This window comes from Podarcis tiliguerta, assembly GCF_965153285.1.
Source record: "Podarcis tiliguerta genome assembly, chromosome: 1".
Taxonomy (NCBI): Eukaryota; Metazoa; Chordata; class Lepidosauria; order Squamata; family Lacertidae; genus Podarcis; species Podarcis tiliguerta.
In genome coordinates, this window is record NC_139534.1 from 95,977,319 (window position 1) to 95,997,026 (window position 19,708).

Genomic DNA, 19,708 nt, shown 5'->3' on the forward strand with positions numbered 1-19,708 from the left:
TCCTTGCTGTACTAAAATGGTTTAATGTATGAACCTATAATTTTCTAAGTACCCAGAATGTACAGTGGTCATTTTGAAACTGATACATGAACTGAATATGTGCATAATTAAACATCTCAAACAGTTTATGCAGCACTTATAATACCCTATGACTTTTACAATAATTTCAACAACCTGGGGAGGCTGTTAGTGCATAGTCTAATAAGACTTCTTTATGGTGTCACAGAAAATGGAATGAGGCTACTTTCAAAAGTTTCATATTTCTCATGGTATACCACTTTGAACCTTGTGTAGAAAGATACTGTAAAATTGTTTTATGATATTTGATATCATACACTGCAATTATTTTGATGATTGTGGAGCATGGCCGTATGATATGAAGCCTAGTCTAAGATATGCAATACGAACAGATTTTGATAGGAGACCAATTTAGTGTGTTCCAAAGAGTAAGTAATAGACATAGTGGATATTCACAACCTTCCTTTTTCTGTTGTTTACTTGTCTAAGTAAACATTGTCTCTTTTGAATGGCAAATCCCTTGAGGGTAATCTGTACAAGAGTCAGCTGGAGACACTTTTCACAGCTATTGCCACATGCCACCTTCTGATCATGCTGCTACAGAAAAGGCGCAGGTAAAAAAAGAATTTGGAATTCTACAAATGGCATTGCACTTATACACGCCTGCTTGGATTAAGTCCCGGTGGGTCTTTTCTCTTAAATAGACAAGGATAGAAAATCACACTCTAGTTCGGTTAAAGTCAATGTAACACAATAGCTTGAAGGTCACATTCCAGGCAGTGGCGGAGCTTCATGCTCTGGCACCAGGGGGCAGAGAGCAGGCTGGGGCTGGGGCTGGCATGCATCCTGGGGGGGGTGGCGCCCAGCGCGGGTGGGGGGCAGCCATGATGGCACCCCACCGGGATCGCCCTGCCAGGGGTGGTGCGCTCCCCCACCCCACCCCTCTTCCTCTGCCAGTGATTCCAGGCAAGGTACAGTAGATCCATCTGTTGTGCACATACATCTTCAGAACCATGTACAAAATCTCTTACAGATGCAATAATGAATGTTGAACAAAAGGATTGGACCTTCATGTTGCAGGTGCTTTTGTACTGCAACATTTCTTTTACCGGTTGGGTATTGCTCATCTTCCCTTCTAATAAAAGTTTTGAATCCAATGGATGGAATTTTGAAAGTATTCATTTCATTAGTGTACAAGTGGATAATTGTGGGATGCTTGTACTTCAACGCTGTTGTCAAATTGAATACTGGGCAAAATATCCATACAGCATCATCTAATTTGCAGGGAGTGATGCCTTCTGAATAAGCATGATAAGGTGCCTATCAATCAGGAGCACAGCATTAAATTGAAATTCAGGTATTGCTGTGGACCTCAGGTGAAAATACTAACAGTGCAGCCCTAGTCATGTCTACTTAGATATAAGTCCTACTAAATTTAGTGGGGCTTACTCCCAAGTAAGGGAGTTTTGTGATTTCAGAAGCTGAAATAATTAATTACCGTTCAAGTATGTCAGCCTAACTCTACATACTTTCTTATTCATTCATTTTTATTAAGAGATTTCTATACATCATTTCACCAAAAATGGTCATAATGCAGTTTACACACATACATGCAAAACCACAAATTAATATAAAACACAATAAGCAAGTATTTTTTTAAAAAAATATATATAAATAACATAATGAACAGCATCATAAAAATGACTTCACCCATCAGCCCCCAAAAGCCTAACAAAAAGGTGGGGTTTTAATGTGGTGTTTTTTAAAAATTAAAAGTTGGGGTGAGACACACTTCTGTGGGGAGGTCATTTCACAGCTGAGTTCCCCAATGAAGTGTATCATAAAACTACTATTAAGGTTCTTGATCCCCACACAACATTTCTTATTTACCGGAAGAGCCTCTTTCGCTGATTTAATGCATGAGAAGGCTGATGTGGAAAATAAGGCATGCCCTCATATATTTGGGCCTAGGCCCTTCAGGGCCATATTTACTAGGGAGTAAACTGCTTTGGAATGCTTACCTCTGAGTAATAAGTTCAGGCTACGTATTTGAGACCTGACAAGAAACCAGCCTAAATAATGGTAGAGCGTAATCACAATCCCACATGTGATAATGGTTTGTTTTCATAGTACTGTTATCACAGGTGGCTATTAAAAGCTTGCAGAAGGTGTAAGGGTTGTGTGATCAGCACTACAGAGCTTCACAGAAGAATACATAAAGCTTCATCTTACATGAGTTGATGATTGGACCTTATTTGTTCTGTTGCCATTTCTCGGTGCCTTGCCATTATCTAGAAGCCAGAACCAGATATCAACGAAGTGACAAGGTTTTGGCATCATAATTTAACTTTGCAACGTATTCTCAATCATTTCCTATAACATTGTTTTTCCACTTTCTCGACATAGAAAGTGGTCTCTATAGGCTTACATTGGCATAATTTTGCCATCGTCTTGACATAGTAATATGGTCTCTACAGACTTGAAAAGAAAATTTTGTCACTGCCTTAATATCATAATGTCCTTCACAGATGGCTCTTCAGATGCATCACAATCACCACATACATGCACCGTGGCATCATCAAGAAACAGTAGGAAACTTTATCTTCCTATGTGAGAGAAAGCAGTAAATTTTTGCTTGGGGGATGGAGGAGGACAATTATGTGTTGAGTATGATCAGCAGAGATATTCTGTGTTATATTTCCAGCTTCAAAACATTTTGAGCATATATTTTTAATGAACACTGAAAACACATGCAGAAGTCTAACCCATGTTCCTAGTTTTTACAGCATTTGAAATGTATTCAGCTCTCCAGAGAGTATGCTAATATTTTCCCTGATGTTGCAGAATAGCTCAAAAGGCTTGGTAAGATGGCAAATAATACTATTAAGGTTGCAGTCCTGTGCACACTTACCTGGCAGTTATCTATTGAACTTGGTGGGCCTTATTTATGAGTAGACGTAACTAGGGTTGCACTGTAAATAAATATATATGAGACACTTACAGTCCAATCCCAGATATGTCTACACACAGAGACAAGAAATTCAGCAAGCATGCTTGTTTAGATAAGTTTGCCAAAGCTGCGATTCAGTGAAATATTACTAGTTATTTTAGATTAAGGCAGTTATTTCAGATTTAACTGAAAATTGAGACCACCTTTGCCATTTGGTGGTCTGAACATAATATGGCCTGGAATTAATTTTCTACATTCCAGTACAGTATAAGAATCTAAATGGCAGGCCTTCTTCGTGTCAAAATTAACGCTCAAATCAATTCACAAACTGATTGAATGATCTTATTCCAATTAAATCATAAACCATAATGCTAATAACAGAAGCAGTATATCACGTGAGTGTGATGCATCGGAAGATGACTGGTTCTGATCCACTGACATTTTTAAACATTTAAATTTCATTTGAACTGGTGCAGTTGTCACTAGATCTCGGCTATTCTTTGAAGTGGCCAGGAAGTGTTTACCTGCACAATTCATACAAAATGTTGGAGGTGCTGTATCATTCTAATCACAGAGGATTTATGAACCCCCTTTTCTGACATAATGGACTCAGCTACACAGCTGCAAATAAAATGTTTTAAATGTGTTGTGCAGTGCAACACGCAAATGTGACACTAGATGGTGACAGTGAGCTATGCAAAATTCAATGTATTTTTCAAAACTTTTTATAAAAGCATTTTCACAGTGTTTTTCAGATGTGTGTAGATTCCACCGATGTTGAACATGGGAGTTCACTACACTACATTACGACCAGTTGCAATAACATCTTCACTGGCTCTAAGGCTGTGAGCATTTTCCTGACATTGCCTTACCTGATTTTTTTATGTTTTACGTAATGTTTCAAATGTCATAGAAGCCACTTCTAGAAATCTAGCAGAATCTAGTGGAAATTTAGTGCTCATTTCTGTGTAAATTCTTCCGGGGTGTGTGTGTCCATTTGCAGCCCTGTTAAACTGGAAAATTTTGGGATGCGATTAATAATAATAATAATAATAATAATAATAATAATTTATTTATACCCCACCCATCTGGCTGGGCTTCCCCAGCCACTCTGGGCGGCTTCCAAAAAAATATTAAAATACTGTAATACATCAAATTAGGGGTGGTGTCCCTGCAAACAGGCCTTTCCCACTATTTTCATGGGTGAACAGAAGTGTGCATGCAAACTAAGTGGAGTAGCAACATGTCTGATGACGTTCATTGCCATGTCACACCACACCCTCTGGTGTGAATGAAACTTGGTGGTCCTGTATATCAATCAAAATGCCACAGTTCCACAGTGCAACTGGTGTTGCAATGCGAAAGGGACAGCAGAAACCAGGACAGGTGTGCTAGCATTGTAACCTGGAAAATGCAATAATCCTCACATCTGAATGCCCTCTAACTTTGCATAAGATTGTACAATGTGATTGCTAAAAACAGAATAACTATTAGCATATAGTTATGCTAATAACTGGGAGCATATTCACCCAGTGCTTTTCAAGCTGCACTGGCTCCCGGTGGAGTACAGGGTCAGATTTAAGGTGCTGCTTTTGACCTTTAAAGCCCTTCACGGCCTAGGACCCTCGTACCTACGGGACCGCCTCTCCTCATATGCCCCACGGAGAGCCTCAAGGTCCATAAATAGCAACACCCTAGTGGTCCCAGGCCCTAAGGAAGTTAGATTGGCTTCAACCAGAGCCAGGGCCTTTTCAACTCTGGCTCCGGCCTGCCTCATGAGACCAGAGCCCTGCAGGATCTGATTTCCGCAGGGCCTGTAAGACAGAGTTGTTCCGCCTGGCTTGGAGCCAATTTGATTCCCTCCCTCCCTCTCTTTCTTTTTTCTTTTCCTTCTCCTCCTGCGATGAGGCTACATTTTAATATTTTAATGTTCCATTATTTTAATGTTGTATTTTATTTTTGTTTTTAAGTTGTAATCATTCATCTTGTTTTTATTATTGCTTGTAAGCTGCTCTGAGCCCGGCCTTGGCTGGGGAGGGCGGGGTATAAATAAAAAATTATTATCATTATGATTATTATTAACTATATAGCCCTATAAGCTAACCAAATATGTTATTCTTCCATTGAGCAGTGGGTGTTGTTGTTATTCATTCATTGCATAAGGACAACCGAGGCAGATTTAGGGGAGCACGACTGGTTCAGTTGCACTGGGGGCGGAGCCTTGGGGGCACTGCAACTATGCTGTAGAATGGAAGGTGAGAAAAGTGGAGAGGGAGGGGGGCAATGAATTTTGCCATTGCACAGGGCTCCACTGAAATTTGAAACCCCAAGGTCTGCCATTGAGGACAATCAAGATGAAATTATTTTCTTCTATTGTTACACAAATAACACTGTTTCTTTGTAAAAAGCATGCTGGGGATGCCTTATGTATGCATAATAGGTGTGTATAAGAGTCTCCTGTTTCTTAGCTTGTTGTGCACCTATATATTCTACAGACATGAAGGTTGACAGTTCCTTCCATGCAGTCTCATCCAGAACCCAGCCAAACTGCAGTGTTAAGACTGGGCTGATTTAGCACCATTGATATCAATGCAACTTTAAAATAAAATTCAAATAATGTTATATAAGTGGGTTCTGGACTGTATCGTAAGGCTGCAAGATTCTCATCTCACTAACTGTGTGGTGTTTTCTTGAAATCAATGGAACTTACTTCCGGATAAGTGTGTTTTAGCTAGGGTCTTGACATCTCACGTTCTGCGTTTTTACCATTCGGTCTGGGAGATTTCTATGACTCAATTTATTTAGTGAGGATGTGGATTTCTTATGGAAATCTGTTTGGCATTTTATGGCGTCCTAACAAACCATTCCTCAAGCTTTGCGCGGAAGGGATATACAGATCTCTTAAGTCTACAACTTAAGATGTGTGACCCTAATTAAATGAGAACAGAGATTTGATTCTTTGCTTCACGGTTTTGCTGAAAGATTGCATAACCGAAACATGATGGATCTTCAATCCGTTTCACAGCAGCAAGACAGGAAAACACATTGCAATGTATAATCATACTGTGGTTTAACAATGTACTATTTAAACAACATTACAGAATCTGCAATAACATATGAAATAACAGCCAAAGTGATGATGTTAAAAACAGCAATTCATTTATTTTATTTCTGCTACCAATGTTTCCAGGATGTTGTTTTTTATATATGTAAATTTGCAGATTTAGAGTTATTTGGGTATGTTTGCTTTTTGTTTTCGCAAAATGTTGTTTTGGTTCTTTTTAACAGATACTGTCAGAAAAGCTGATGGTGAGCATTAGTGCAAATATTGCCAAAAGAAATATTCAAACGGCTGAAGACGGATGCTCCCAAACAGCAAACATGAAAAGCTAGATTCTTCTTTAAAGTCTCTCCATGTCTTCCTCTCTGTCTGGGTTCTTTCCTCTTTTTCTTCTTAATGCCATGTTGGAGTAGATCCTGCTTAGCCTCCAATCAACATTTCAAGCACTGGGATCATGTTTGATATTGTCAGATGGCCTGGAAAATTAAAAACCCAATTAAAGGCTCAGCACGAGGGTCAGCTCTTCTGCATATCAAAAGGCCTCCTCTGGCTATTCTGCTCAAATTGTATCTGTTAACAGCTCACTTTGCAGAAAGTGAAATAGCACAGCATTTATGAGTAATAAGTACCTTCCAGCTGATACATTTCAAACATAAACCACTTTCATGGCCCCGGCAAAAAGTACAAGTCATAATCAAATTGTCAATTTTTTCCTGTGAGATGCATAGATCTATTGTAACTGTGATTGTTAAAGAAGGAAATGCATTTTATTCACATGTTGGAAAAAAAGATGCACAATTTCCCTACAATTAAAGATTTTTTGTCACATTTTTACTGCCTTTCCTTTACATTTCTAAATAGTTACTATAATTGATTTTCGGGTTGCATTCATTTTTTTTTTCTTTTTGTAGAAGAATCATTTATAGTTTTTATGTAGTGGAAGAAATGGTTGAAGTGAATAGCATTTTTGTTTAGCTGGGGTATTAATGTTCACCCAAATGTTTATAATGTGAATGTGCAAAGCACTAAAAGCTTTCGAGCGAAATGCAAATTAGTAGAGCACTCAAATGACATTTTTAGAAGGAGTTTTCATCTGTCAATGTGGCATAATATTAAGTCAAACTAAAGTCACTACTTCAGCTACTGGCCATTTGAAAAAATTTCATAAGATACTAGGCTTGACAGAAAAGAAAACAAACTACATAAATATTTTTCATCATATTATATTAACCAAGCAGCTGCTTTAAGATTCCACAAGTTAGCATATAATGTCTCCCTTTAGAATATATTTTGAGTATATGCAGTGTCAAAAATCTAAATCCCTGGGTTTTGCATAATGCATTAAGGTCCACATCTGAGACAGGAAAGATTTTTCAAAGCAATGTCATGTGATGTAGTAGCACGAGCCCTGCTAAGGGGGGGAAATTCCAGGGAATTTTAGAAGTGGGAGGGAAGAAAATAATGCATTTTGTTACTTGGATTTGTACTGCAGGGTATTACGAGAAGCAATTTTTAAAAAATCTTTCTGTTTTAGTGTAATGTAAGTAGCTTAGATTCTCCTATTACATCGCCTCTGTGTGTGTGTGTGTGTGTGTGTGTGTGTGTGTGTGTGTGTGGTGTGTTTATATATAAAAAAGAAATATACACCTAAGACTGAAGTGACATCGAGGACTTAAGGGACATTGTGCTTTAGACAATGCAACATACTCTGAAAATAGGTAGTCCCTTACATTCCGTGGACCTGTAATATTCTCTGAGAAACCTTCACATTCCAATTAGTAACCTCTTCTTGTTTGGGCTGGCTTGCTGGAATGAAGCAGGTAACTGATACTTTTAATGCAACGAAGTATTTTAGTAATTTATATTTAAATTGTCCTTTTATTCATGGGTGGTAATTTCCACACTTTTAAACACCTCTAGGCTCCTGGGTTAGGGCGCATACCTGCATGCATGTTTACCTGGAAGGAAACCACACTCAATTCAATGGGATTTAGGCTCAATTAAGTGTGCCTAGGCTTGCAGCTTGGCAGCCCAACCCAATAGTGTTTACTCAGCAGCAAGTCCCAGTGAGACATATCTAGTAACTTTCTCAGTGATCCATGCATGGCCATGTATACACGGAATATCCCCTGATGCCAAACTGAATAGTGCAGCCCCTGAATTCGGACAGACATTCGTGTTTATATTAGAGCTCAGAGTGCTCATGAAAGCTGCTGGATTCCTTCTGATCAATTCATGTGACGCATTGATATTTTTTGATCAATAGGACACGAGGCCACACGCCCTTTTCAAAACCGTTTGTCACAGTTACAAAAATGAAGAGAGGCCTGTTCTGCCACGCTGAATATATTTTTTAAAGATTAATTAATTAATAACATGATCTTTCCAATGAAGTGTAGCGTAAACAGGCTTCTTAATTTGGGACACGATTTGGAGGTAAAAAGACAATAGATTTGTGGGTTTTTAAATATTTTTTAAAAAGGAAAGATAAACATTTCTAAACAAACTCTCCTCTGACGGCTTGATATAGTGCTTCTGAAACTTTTTTTTTTATATATAAAAAAAATTGCCATAATGGTACAGCAGAGATTTAGCTGTGTTTTATTCCTTTAAAAATAAAAAGTCTCCTGCAGTGCACCCCATCATGGCCACTTGGGAAATAATGGAATTGCTGATAGATCGCCTTAGCCAACATGACACTAGTGGGCGCCATCATAATAACTTCAGATAGGCTGCAACTTATTCCTATTAAAGGGCAGCATATTGCATATTAATAGACAATTTAAAATAATTACAGGCTTTAATATTTTTCGGGGAATGGTTGCTTGTCTCCTGAAAGTTTCACACTTCTTATAGAAAAGAAAGCAAATGCTTCTTCTTCTTTTTTCCCCTCCCAGAGAAACAATGTATAATAATATGTCAGTAAAGATTGAGCAATTTTGAGTAGTGATGGGTGAAAAGGACATTATGTTCTTTTTTTCTTGTCATGGTCTGTATTTTTCTGTCAGTTGGCAAAGGCTGCACTCAGCAAGAAGAAGCTAAAGACCTGCACTGAGAGACGTGAGGGTGACAGCTAACCTGACAGGTCAGAAGATGACTGCAGAATTAGCCTTACTTTAATTCTCACTAAAATTCACAGCTTCTGACGAGGAAATGGGAAAAAGAAATTTCCTTACACATTTTCTTTTCATTTCGTGTGCAGATTATACATATTCTGCTTCCATTAACAAGATGGAGATTGTGCTTTATGCAGCTCTATATTTAAGGGCAAAAGACCAAGAAGATGACAAGAATGACCCCTCTCTTGTCTTATGATCACTGCCAGTTTGACATGACACTAATTAGACTCCCTTAATCTAAACCCAGTTAGTTCTGCATGCTTGCAGCAAAACCACTGCAAAACCCGAACATAAATTGCCTTGGGCCTTTGTCTTCACACACATGCACTTGCACACACACACACACACACACACACAAACTTACCTTATCATTCATAATCCAATCACAATATTCCTAATGTACAAGCGTTCAAAGAATTGCAATTCTCTTATTTCTAAAATCTCAATTGCCTCTGATTGTATAATAAAGGAAAGAATAGGCACTTGCATGTGTGTGTTTGGTCTAAATTGTCTCCCCGACCCATTGTTTTTGAAAATGCTGTGGATGAATTGAATATCTTGTGGGTGAACATATGTAGCATTTTCATGCAATGTCACTGTGCCAATTGATTAGATATTGTGTTTATGCAATGAACACAAAACCTGTTTTAAATGACCAGTCATTAAAAATAATTGCTATAGGGCAATGTTAATGTAGAATGATCTGTACTGCCATAGCGTGAGACTATCATGATCAAAGAAAACACAAGAATATTCAATATTCAATAGTGAAACAGAGGGGCCATGATCCAACATAGAACAGTCATGTTTGTCCATTGATGTAAATAAGCTGAAGCGTACCCAACTCGTGGCTTGTTGTTAAGCAAGAAAAAGGATAATTGGACGTTGAGGGGAGACCTGGTGATAGCACACGCCTGCAGTCTTTGCGATCTGATTTATTGTTTTTAATTTTAGAAGTTCATTGGTCATTCACACAGATTTCTGAGCCACAGTTTTATTTTATCACCCCAGGGAAACTGTTTTGGGATCGTAATGCAGTCTGAAGCTGCTGTTGCTGCATATGCTGAAGTCATCCCAAAATAGCTATTTGTACCCGAGTGCAAATGCAGTTTTTAGTAATGCAATCAAGTGTTAAGGAAAAGTGTGATTTACCAGTTCAGACTGACCTCAGCCCAGAAATGAGCAGCCCGGTGGACCAAGTTGCTATGGTCTCATGCTCACTTTCTAGAGCATGGATGGGAAACCTGTGCACTCCATCAGACCCAACTAGCATGGACATTGGTCAGGGATGATGGGAGTTTTAATCTAATAACATTTAGAGGGCCATAGGTTTTCTCTCCCTGCTCTAAGGGGTCTCCTACATTGCTTTGTCTGACTGCTAGGTGCAGCTTTTAAAATAAATAGATAAAATCAATTACCAGTTTTGCAAAACTTTGGATTCCCACCCCCACTGCTTTCCATGATTATGGGAAAGGCTTGGATTGACTTATGAGGATGATCCTGTAGAAGCAATGATGCTTGCTGGATTGTCCTTTGTAGCTGCCCATTGCTGCGGCATACAAAGCTACATGCACAACTCAAACCCATTGCTCACTGCTGCAAAGAACAGGGTGATCAAACCATCCCAAAGGCATCAAGAGGAAAGCCTGGGTTGTACTAATCCTGCACGCTAGATTTACTATGTGCCGCTTTTAGCACATTTAGAAAGAGTTTTCAGTAGCTGCAGTCAATAATTTGCCCTCGTTTTTTTCCTAAGTCTTCTTTAATATCAGTTCACTTTCGTTGGCTAGGGACCGGGAGGTAATATGGTTATGAAACAAACAAATAAATAGGAAGAACTTTCTGACAGTAAGAGCTGTTCTACCAGGGAATGGGCTCCCTTGGGAAGTTGTGAACTGGAGGTTTTTAAGCAGTGTTTGGATGGTCATCTGTGATGGATGTTTTAGTTGAGATCCCCGCATTGCAGAAGGTTGGGCCAGATGATCCTTGAGGGTCTACAGTTCTATGATTCTATGTCTTTGGATAAGGTGGGGGGGGGGGAAGAGTCAGAAATATTAGTCAATGACTTCAGCCTAGGGATGGGTGAGCAGAAGACCATTCATGCAGTCCAACATTCAAAGAAAGAAACCTCTCAGGGATGGATTCCAAGATTTAGCAGAATGCTCAAAGGAGCCTAATTTTCCTGGAAGTTGTTGGACTACAACCCATCATCCTTGACCATTGGCCATACAACATAAGGAGGCACCACATCTTAAATTTTTCAAGTTAATATTTAGTCCTTTCCGAGTTTTGATGCTACTAATTAGGTAAGAGGAAACATTTATGGGGGGGGGGGAATGTTTTTGCTTATTAAGTTTTTCATTGCCCTTTTCTGATGTAAACAGACCTCAACACTGGCCAACACAACATGAGCGCAGTGGTGGTTTGGCATCATGACTTTGTTGTGATGCGTTGCTACAAGTCTAGGGATACATACACAAAAATAAGTGTACTATATATTTAAAGCAGTATTATGCCACTTTAAACAGTCATGACTTTCCCTCAAAGAATCCTGGGGATTGTAGTTTGTTAAGAGTTCTGAGACTGTTAAAGGTAAAGGGTAAAGGGACCCCTGACCATTAGGTCCAGTCATGGCCAACTCCGGGGTTGTGGCGCGGGGATTCGAACCGCCGACCTTTTGATCGGCAAGTCCTAGGCTCTGTGGTTTAACACACAGCGCCACCTGGAGACCCCTATTTACCTCACAGAGCTACAGAACTTGAAAGTGCCTTCACTTTTGTGCCTTCACAAAAGTCAATCCCTCTTCCCAGGGAACTCTGAGAGCTGGAGCTCTGTGTGGGACAGGGGTCTCCTAACAACTCCCAGCGCCCTTAACAAATCGTTCCCAGGATTTGGTGGAAGGGAGCCATGATTGTTGAAAGTGACATGATGCTGCTTTAAATGCACAGTGCAGATAGGGCCTCAGCTGTAACCCTCCTTTGTACTCTGTTTACTTCCCTTACCACACTGGCTGATCTTGGAGTCTTAAATTTCAGCAGCGCCCTGAGGGATACCAAAATTCAGTACTCTCTGCCTCTCACCTTCCATTCTCTATCATAGCTGTGCTGCCCCTTGTGGCATCTCTGAGGCTCTGCGCCTGGTACGACTGAACGGGTCGCGTGACCCTAAAACGTCCTCTGCTCACCATCACTTCCAAAACCCATGAGTGGAAAATGTCTGGACAGTATCTGTTGGGCTCTGTCTTTTTTAAATACTGGGGAGGAAAATTAAGAAATCATAAGAATGTAGAACAGATGAAAAAGAATAGACATCAGCTGCCACAGGCATATATTTTAAATAAATGTTTGAATTAAAACCGTACAAATGGAGAACAAAGAGACAAAATGCATTTTGCAAACTAAACAGGCTCTGTATAAATTGAGACAAACCAAACCATGCTTCGGAAGTTATTGAAGAGTCCTAAATTCTTCATTACGCCACTGACTGTTAGCTTGTAGAATTCTAGAAATGCACCCTGCAGTTTGCACTAATTGGTGGGAAAAGGAGGTTCTGTGTCAAAGGCAACTAATTGTTTGATAGGAATAGCAAGCTTTCACATTCATATATACCACACCACTATATCACATCATTTTTTTGCATTCAGGGATTTATAAGGAGGTGTTATATTGTGCCACAGTTAATTGTAATGAGTTTATGGGCTCTGGTGCCCATATACATCTTGTTTACACTTGGGCAAGGTGATGTTACCAGTGAAAGGGCCTCTAAATGAGACTGTTGGGCATTTAACTAAAGACTTGCATTCTGCATAAGCAGCATACATAAAAGTGTATATTATGCAGATTTTTGAAACCTGTGTCTTCAGGAAGACACTGTTTTGACCATAATGCATTCTGTCATGTGAGATAAAATGCAGGGAGCATTTACATTTCTCCCACTCAGTAAGCTTCTACCACACGGCTTGCATTTTTCTCACATCAATAGACATCTTTTTAAACATTATATTTGTGTCTGTCTCTCTTGATGGCAAATAAAATTCAATAAATAAAATTCCTTATGATAAATAATGCTAGATTTACAAAGTGGCTTTGATAAAGTGTGCTTGGTTTCAGGAGCGATTTGTTAAAAACAAATAAATTTAACAAGACGTGCACACAAGCTCAAAATGTATTAATAGGTTGTAGATGATGCACAATAACATAATGACCCAAAAGACCATTTGCACAGTTGTTCACTCTGCTTAACTTACTGCCAAATCAGACAATTATTCAACAGAACCTGGGCCTGTTAGCTATGCAGAGCAGATCTTCGTCTAGCTGCTGGGTTATCAAACCAGTAGCTTTTGTGGATCTTCAATACGACAATGGGGAACGCTAGCATCAAAAACATCAAATATAATGTGGCATGTAGAAGAGACATTACAGGACATTAAACATTGGTACCGATTATAAACCACACTGTGTACTATGGTAAAAATGCATAGTAATTTACTGTGGTCCCAATCCTTCTACCTTTTAGAAAACAAAAAACAAAAGAAATAATTACTGGCATCATGTAAATGCACATAGTTTTATTTGATATTCTCATGTTATGTGCAACATACTGCATATATATATTAAGCACTTGGGGCCAGTTCACACTGTCAAACTGAAAAGGCTAATAGTTATTAAGTCAAAATTAGGAAACCATACTAAAAATCTAACAGATGAAATCACCTAAAGATTTAGGATTAGTTTGCCAATGCTTTCCTTAAAACCCAATACGGCTTTTTACCATCTTTGTGCCAAGTCCTGCTTAGACTAGCCTGATTATTCTACTAGACTTTTAATAGAATATTTTTCCTAGCCTATTAACAGACTTCTATTATCTTAGTGGGTTATATTAATGGACTGTGGGTTGGTTGGTTTTTTAAAGACATCTACTGAATGTACTGGTAGAGGGACTGGTCTCTCTTCCTCTTACCTATCAACTGTGTTTTCCCAGTGGCCATGGAGAAAAGGACTTGCCTTCCTCCATGGCAAGCATGAAAGCCAAGTGACACGTCCCTCCCTTACCATCTTCCTCGCTCGCCTGGTTGGGATTCCGTGCCCTTGCCTGGTGACCAGATGAGTAGTTAAATGCAAGCCTTAATCTCCAGATGCTGGTGGATTACAATTCCTACCATCTTCAGCCAGCTCAGCCAAGGGACATGGATGATGGGAGCTATAGACCTATATCAGGGGTCCAAAGGAAACAAAATATGGGAATAACTTTTTCCGAATAGGAAAGTTTCAGATTTGAATTTCTACTGAAATGAGGCTGCATTTTAATGTTGTATTTTTATCCTGTTTTGAAGTTGTATTTTAATCAATTGTTTTTATACCTGGTGTTAGCTGCCCTGAGCCCGGCCTTGGCTGGGAAAGGCGGGGTATAAATAAAATTTATCATCATCATCATCATCATCAAAGCACAAGTACTTTGGTGAAGGTTGGTGTGGGGACTGTGATTCAGTCCATTTCCTTTATAAAGAGAAACAAATGGAAATGCTAGGTTCAAATTCCCTTTGGTTTAAGAAGGAGCAATGTCTTCTGCTCATTCCCTCATGCTCCAAAACCAAGGAAACAGGAAGTTGTCTTTCCAGCCTCAACTTGTGCACCACGAGAGAGCAAAGACACTGGCCAGGAACCTGAGGCCCTTGGGACCATCCCAGGCCACAGCCTCACAGCCTTGCTCCATGCTCTCCTGAAGTGCTTTTGCCTGGATGCAATGTGTTATTTATGGAGTGGTGACCATGCCTCCGGCTGACCTGAGCAGAGGAAAGAGAGGTAGCAATGCATGTGTGATCTCAATAGGCAGGGATTTCCAAAGTGCAGGCACTGCCTCACTAAATGAGTTCTTAGAAATGCAGAATGGGCATTATGTGGTACCTGTAGCAGTGCCAATTCCGCTGATTGAAGCAATCGAGTGGGCACACATGGAGTAAATCAATCTCATAGGTGGGTGCACTCTTCCCACCTTAGATCAAATCTATGCTGCCAGGTGCCATAAGAAAGCGTCAGAGATAGCACATGATAGTACGCACCCCGGAAATGATCTCTTTCAGCTTCTGCCTTCTGGAAGAAGGTATAGGGTTATAAAGGCCAGGACTAGCCGGGTGGCGCTGTGGGTAAAACCTTAGCGCCTAGGACTTGCCGATCGCATGGTCGGCGGTTCGAATCCCCGCGGCGGGGTGCACTCCCATCGTTCGGTCCCAGCACCTGCCAACCTAGCAGTTCGAAAGCACCCCCGGGTGCAAGTAGATAAATAGGGACTGCTTACCAGCGGGAAGGTAAACGGCGTTCCGTGTGCTGCGCAGGCTCGCCAGATGCAGCTTGTCACGCTGGCCACGTGACCCAGAAGTGTCTGCAGACAGCGCTGGCTCCCGGCCTCTAGAGTGAGATGAGCGCACAACCCTCGAGTCGGACACGACTGGCCCGTACGGGCAGGGGTACCTTTAGCCGCCTGAGAAACAGTTTTTACGCTAATGCAATTCTGGTTCTAAACGCAGCATAAGGGGTCTCTGTAGTATAGTGTATTTTAAAATGGGGTTTTAGCGTTCTTAGGGGTTTTTGAACGTTTTATGTAGTTTTTATGTAGTTTTATGTAGTTTTTATGTAGTTTTATGTAGTTTTTATGTAGTTTTTTCAATTTCATTGTTCCGCAAGGGACAATGACAATAAAGATATCGTAATCGTAATCGTAATCATAGGCAAACTGGTCCCAAGTTGTTAAGGGCTTTGTATGCTAATAGTAACACCTTGATGTTGCTAACAAAATGGGTACAATTAGCACGGTCCCAATTAGTTAAGGCATGCCCAAGCAATCGGGTGAAATTTTTGCATAGCCTTTTAGAGTAACCGAGGGTTGTTTATAAGCTTCTTTCAAATTGGGGGAGGAAATGTCCTCCAAATGGTTAAGGCTTTTAAAGGCCACCCAAGAAGAAGAAAGTTGGTACACTCATGGCACACTCACACTCACACTAATTACTAAAGAAGAAGTCAGAATATTTCTGCACCAGTCACAACCTAATATTTGCCTCATAAGGCAGGCCTTCATTCCAACACAGAACCTCACAAAACCTATATGTGATGGAATGTTGGTCTCTGTGAGTGTTGTTGGATTTGAGGGAGAGAGACTTCGGGCTGCAGCATGGAAGTCATAGCTGGGCTTACAAACTCTTGCTTTGCGGAAGAACCAATGCCAAGATGGATTACTGAAAGCTGGGGCTCAGGATCAGGCCAGGGCATAAATGATTTAAATAGATACTTATGCTTTTAAAAAAAACAGTTCAAAATATAATTACTTTTTGAAATCTGCAGGTATCCAAATTTCTACAGGTATCCAAACTTGCTAGAAAACCAGCAGCTTCTTTGTCATGTAATCTATTTAAAACTCTCTCCCCAACTTGGTGGATTCCAGATGTTTTGCACTACAACAGGGCCAGGCTGGCTGGCTGGTGCTGATGTGAGCTGTGGTCCAAAACATCTGGAGGGCACCAGGTCGGGGAAGATTGGTTTAGAAGATTTGTTAATACTACTAAAAGTGTTCTGCCTCCCACTGCTGACATCTGTGCGAAAACAGTGTACTACTTGCTGTTGCCATATAAATGGTTAAAACATTGAAATGCATTGAAGAACTTATATGCTAACACATCAGCCCAGTTATAATTTGGAGACAATGAATAATATATTTCAGACAAAGTGAAGGCAGCTATAGAATTAAACTAAAATAGAAAAATTACGCCCACAAGGCATTTAAATTTAGGAGCTGAATAAGTTATTCACACATTAAAAGGTTCATATATTTCAAAGAAAGCATTAAAAAGTTTCTTTCTAAGGAAAAAAAACTGAGAAACTAACAAAAACTAGGATAATTCTAAACAAGGCCAAAGCTGGGATGGAAACTTATTTAACAGAGCAAACTTATGCGTGCTTCCTTAGAAACAAGTACCACACTATTAAGTGAAAGTTACTCCCAGGTAAGCATTCATAAAGTCTTATAAAAGCTGCAATCATATATCCCCTTATTCACTTGATGAAATGCTTGTTAATTGGCAAGGCCAGCTGTTTTGTACCTATAAGTGCAACAGTTATTTCATGTGAACTCCTTACTATCAATAAAGCTGTGCTATGAAATATTTGCTGCCATTGGTGGGAACATCCACTTGATGAGTCGTTTTTCCTCTGATATACTTTGTGCCCAACAAACAGCTGCTCTGGAGGACTGGAGCAGTATGAGATTCTCTGCTGACTCTCAGTTCTGTCTGTGAACAGAAGGAGCCCTTCCATTTGTAGAAGCCTAGTCAGGACCAAAAGCAATGTGACGCAACCAGCTACCCTTTTGTTTAGTATCTTCTGCACCTTCCTTTGCTTCATAATGTAAATGTTTTATGTGGCAACAATAGCATGGGGGGGCAACACATTTGGGCCCCTGTGGAGGCCCACACCTGAGCAAGAGGCCTACTTTGAATAGGTTATCCTACTTTAGAGGACCATCCTCAGGTAGAAGGATTGCCTATTCCAAGGGTGGATCTAAACATGGGGGAGGGGGAACAACGCTATAAATAAGCCAGAAATTAAATCATTATAACAAAAGAAAAAAACACTATGGGAAATTGCATAGAATTTTGTTTTGCTCTATAGCGCCATCTGGTGTTGCATGCTTATAACGCATTCAAAACACCTTTTTTTGACTAACGTACCTGAGTCCCAAGTCTAGTCTAAAATAAAGGACCATATCAAGAGAGAGCAGCTGGGGCTTTGGAGCTGCCCATCAACAGTTAGGAGAGACTGTCCTCCCTTGAGGCATGTTGAGGCAGCCCCCTTGGGTACTGCCACACAACCCAAATAAGGGAGGCTGCAGCGGCAGGGCAGGGCACCTTCCCCTTTCTCCTCAGGTGGCAAAATGGGCTAGGCTGTCCCTGAAAGCATCTGAAGCAGACTGAGCAGACACACAGGTGTTGTATTGTATTCTATTTAAAGTAGAATTGTGGTTTCAGAATTTGCATCTGTACCTGAACAATAGCATGTGCATATTTTATGCAAATCTCTGACTTCATTTGCCCTCTTTTTTGATGATGCATTTCCATTCTTTAAGTGCCATGTAAGTGGTCACCCTTAAAAGCAGGGGCTGTTGGCCTTTTTCAGCCCAGCAGCCGCATCAACAGTTGACGCTGCCCGTCCCACTGGAAATCATGCAAAATTGGCAGTGGCCAAATTACACTCGTGCGCACACATGCCACCACCATGCATATAGGGCATACAGGTGCACTCAGCAAGAAGAACATACAGGCATGCATACATTCATAGGTATATGCAGGCAGCTGTACACACGCATTCAAGGAACTTGCATGAGGGCAGGAACGGTAAATGCTGCTAAAACAACAGCCAAAGTACCAAGAATGGGAGCCCTTTTCACATTCTCCTAAAGCCTTACCTTGGAAGGGGCAGAGAGAGAGGGGGAAAGAGAGTAATCTCTGTGTACATAAACAGACAGAGATGTGTCAGGCGACTAGTGTAGATACCTAAACTTTAATGTTGCCCCCTTCCTCCGCTCATCGGATCAGTCTGATGTACGGCTGGAGAGGCAGATCAGATCTCCATCATCATGCTGGGGCTTAGCATTGTGAGGATGGGGCTATACCTGGATATTTTATTTTATTTTTGAAAAGGAAGATGGCACAGAGGCCCAATTGTTGGGGAGCAGGTCTTGAAAGACCTACACTGGCTCCCAATACGTTTCTGAGCACAATTCAAAGTGTTGGTGCTGACCTTTAAAGCCTTAAACAGCCTCAGTCCAATATACCTGAAGGAGCATCTCCACCCCCCATCGTTCAGCCCGGACACTGAGGTCCAGTGCCGAGGGCCTTCTGGCGGTTCCCTCGCTGCGAGAAGCCAAGTTACAGGGAAGCCGCCTAGAGTGGCTGGGGAAACCCAGCCAGATGGGCGGGGTATAAATGATAAATTATTATTATATTATTATAAAGTGTTTGGCAGATTGGATAGGGCCCGTTGGTCATGGGTTTGCCACCCCTTTACTAAATCCTCTCACCCTGCTGCTTCTTTTCATTGCTGCCACTTCCTGTTCAGTTGTCCCTTCTAGGCAACTAAGGGGGAAAGAAGAAGAGCCACCAGCCTCTGGGAAGGTTACACCCAAAGGAAAGGGGAAAGCAAATGGAGTAGCAAAAAGGAAGTCAGCCTAGGAAGGGTATTTTGTTCAGGACCTCCCAAACCATCTAGATTTTGTTAGCCACATTGGGAATGTGGCTTTTCATTCTATTTTTTAATCTGTTTATTCTGTCTATTTCTTCCAAGGAGCTCAAGGGGTGTATACATATTTATCCCCCTCATTTTATCCTCACAACAACCCTGTAAAGTAGGTTAGGCTGACAGGCAGGGACTGGCCCAAGGTCACCCAGTGAGCTTCATGGCGGACTGTGCATTTGAATCCTGGTCTCCCAGGTCGTAGCCCAACACTCTAACCACTATGCCAGACTGACTCTCTAGACCTGATAAACTCACCTCTTCCCAGATGCCTTTGCTGAAA

The 19,708-nt window shown here is 40.7% G+C and overlaps 1 long non-coding RNA gene across 1 annotated transcript; it reads right to left on the reverse strand.

Annotated features, from left to right (window-relative positions):
• Nucleotides 1–6,149: 6,149 nt before the first annotated feature.
• On the reverse strand, nt 6,150–19,265 carry LOC310683725. Its single transcript, XR_014514507.1, has 3 exons — nt 19,214–19,265; nt 12,229–12,401; nt 6,150–6,505 (listed from the first exon to the last, which is right to left on the reverse strand). It is a non-coding gene; the product is annotated as an uncharacterized lncRNA (long non-coding RNA).
• Between the last annotated feature and the right edge of the window lie 443 nt (nt 19,266–19,708).